At 52.3% G+C, this 3,170-nt stretch overlaps 1 pseudogene; it reads right to left on the bottom strand.

The window, feature by feature from the left end:
• Positions 1–281: 281 nt before the first annotated feature.
• Positions 282–2,803, bottom strand: LOC144579022 (small ribosomal subunit protein eS8-like; annotated as a pseudogene).
• Between the last annotated feature and the right edge of the window lie 367 nt (positions 2,804–3,170).

Raw genomic sequence — 3,170 nt, 5'->3', positions numbered from 1 at the left:
TTGTGAAAACTGTATGTTAAACATCTCACTGCAGTCTACCTCACAGATTACAGTGTGACTATCCTTGACTAATCAACAAACACTGCAACAATAGCCAAGCACCGATTCCGACAGTTCGGTTCTAGTCGAGAAGTTACTATATCAACGACAGCTCCAAATCTAAGAAGGCAATTTGAGTTTCATGCATGATGGTCTGCTGGCTTCTATCACTCTAGTAATATGACTCAAATGTGTTTTTTCAGTTGATATAAACTGACAAGCACTGAACTCTCACTCATTCATTACAGAGTTGCCCCCAGGGGAGAGGAGAGGCTGGCTGGGGCGGCAGCGGCCGGAGGAGGCGCGCACTCGGGGTCCGAGTCGCCAGGAGGAGGAGGAGGATGTGGTGGTTGGAGGGGACATGGCTGCCAAAACAAGCCTGTAGATGATCATGGGAACAGCAATAGTAGCCGTGTAAAAATCTTTTTACCCGAAAAGCTGCTTGAATGTCTGCCGAAGTGTTCAGATTTACCGAAAGAGAGGCCCCGTTGGAACACTAACAAGGAAATTGCACCTTATTTAGTAACATGTGAGAAACTCGGAGAATGGCTAAGCACCTCCCCTCAGACAAGACCACAGAATGGCTCGATGATACTGTACTACAGGAAGAACGTGAAGGACAGGAAAGATGGATATTGCTGGAAAAAGAGGCAAGATGGGAAAACGACCAGAGAGGACCACATGAAGCTCAAGATTCAGGGAGGGGAGGTAAACTGCAGAGAAGCTTCGCTTGGAGCACAGGTGTCATCTGCAGGCTGCAGTGGAGAGTGGAATTGCTTGGAGTCATGTGACACGAGTCACCTCTGTCCAAAGCATTTTTGTTTGCCAAGACCCTGGTTTTTGCCTTTCTTTCATTTTTCTACCTTCTTACGCTATAGTCTCCATGCAAGTTTTCAGTGAAACCGATTGAACTAAAGCAAAAAAAAAAAAAAAAAAAAAAAAAAGTGGGCTTTTTTTTTTTTTTTGGTGAACAGAACAATAGACACCTTTATTACATGGGTGAAGACAGAAAACAAGGATTTCTTTGCCTATCCGAGCCTTGATTTTCCTAAGATAGAACTCCAACTCTTTGCCCTCTAGCACAGAGCCATCTGCTCAGCCACACTGTCCCCTCCTTGAAGCCACGCACGGAGAAGCTTGCCCTGCTGGAACTGCTCCAGGAGACTGCTGATTTTGGCATTCTTTTTCCTTTTGTCGTATTTCTTCTGAATCTTTTTAGATCTTTTTTTAAAATCTCTTCTTCCTCAGGAGTCAGCTTTGGCTCCCTTCTTGAGGCCTAGGGGCAGTGCACAGTGGGACTTGTACCACTGTTGGTATGGTGTGCCGTTGATGAGCACGATGCAATTCTTCACCAGGGTTTTGGTACGAACCAGCTGATTATTAGACTCATTATAGACAACATTGATGATCCTTGTTTGAGTACAACACCCTGAGCCCCAGGAGAAATTCCCCACGTCCAGTCTCAGGGCATGGTTACCACCCTGCACATGGACTGTGTGGATGTGCTGGGGGCCAATCTTGGTATTGGCAGCCCAGCGCCCCAACTTATATTTCTGTTTCTTGTGGTAGGGCTTTCTCTTGTCCCCAGGCTTGCCACACTTGTGCCAGTTGCCCCTAAAGATCAGAGATGCCCATCGCTCAGTGCTGGCTGGAAAGAGCTTCCCCCCCCCCCCCCATCAAACAAATAGGATTTACGCAGCAGAAGAGAGCTGTTGAACCTTGCCTGGAAGCTAATTAATGAGCTCATTAGGAGATAGGCTGTGTGGGGAAAGGAGCTGGCCTCCCAGCTCGAAACTCTGAGCTCTGAGGATGTACAGAGCCACACTAGGACCAAATGCTCTTCTCGAAGCAGGAGACAGACCCCTGAGGGCTGGCTGGAGAGGGGTGCCCCTTGCCAAACTCCCCAGACTCTGTCTTTTAGGTCTGACCTTCCCAGAGAATAGCCATAAGGGGGACCCTGCCAGCCTCCTGGGGTGCACGCTTGGCTCGCTGATTGTAGTGGGAAGGCAGGGGGCAGGCACGTGCCCAGGCCTGGGCATGAGTATCAGAAACTCAGTGCCCAGGCCCCTGCCCTTGGCCTCTGGCTATAGGCAGTGCCCTCTCCTTCAGTGAGGCTCTGGGACGTGGGAGGCCTTGGGAGTGGGAGGTCTCGGCACCTCTCAGAATGAGGCATCTGCTCAGAGACTCTGGGCCACCATCTTCCCCACCTCAGCATTTCAGGGTTCTGCAGGGGGCAGGCAGCCTCAGGCCACCAGGTAGACCTCCAGCAGGCCTCCCACAGAGTGCAGGCAGTAGAAGACCCCCAGAGGCAGGCCAAAGTTGACGATGGCAAACCACATCTGGTAGCCATAGAAATCGTTTTCTAGTCCATTCTCAAACTCCGGGTGTATGCCAAATTCGGGCATCATCCACGGTGTGATATTGCAGAGGATGAGGAAGAGTGAGATCTCCTTGAGCATCCGCCACTTCCAGTTGAGGTGGCTGTAGGAGTGGATGTAGGCCAGCGAGTCCTGCTGCAGGCCCCGGCCCAGCTCCAGCAGGGAGCCTCTGCGGGGAGGCTCAGCCTCCTGCTTCTCTGCCAGGCCCTCAGGAACTGCCTCCCAGAGTGGGCGCCTCGGTGATGAAGATTTTGGGCGACGTGCTGCAGGACGAGCAGCAGCCAGCAGGTCAGGGTGAGGTGCTTGAGACACTCATGTGGGTGTGTGGCCACAATGGCCATGACGGAGAAGCAGGCAATGCCCAGCTGGCCCAGTGCAGTGCCCATCAGCAGTACCACATCCAGGCTGTGGGTGGGGTTTTTTTGGGGGGGAGAAAATTGGCTTTATTCAGAAGGTTTATTGGTAACATAGGAAAGGATGATGGTGCCTCTGCCCCTCTGGTACCCCCGCAACCCCCACAAAGGCTGAAAGGCAAGCAGGTCACAGCAGGGCCAAGTCCCCTTTGTGCTGTTCCAGCCACCAGTCCAGCGTTAGGGCCTTGGGGTTGAGTGTCAGGGTCAGCTCGATGTCACAGTCGGGTCTCAGGGCATAGAAAGGGAACATGTCTGCCAGGTCCTGGGCCCCGGGGAAGCCGAGCCTTTCGGAGTCCTCAGGAGTCATCTTGGTGCCGTGCACGACCTCGGGGCGTGCCTG

This window comes from Callithrix jacchus, chromosome 13 (genome assembly GCF_049354715.1).
Source record: "Callithrix jacchus isolate 240 chromosome 13, calJac240_pri, whole genome shotgun sequence".
NCBI lineage: Eukaryota > Metazoa > Chordata > Mammalia > Primates > Cebidae > Callithrix > Callithrix jacchus.
This window is presented reverse-complemented; position numbering and strand designations above follow the sequence as displayed.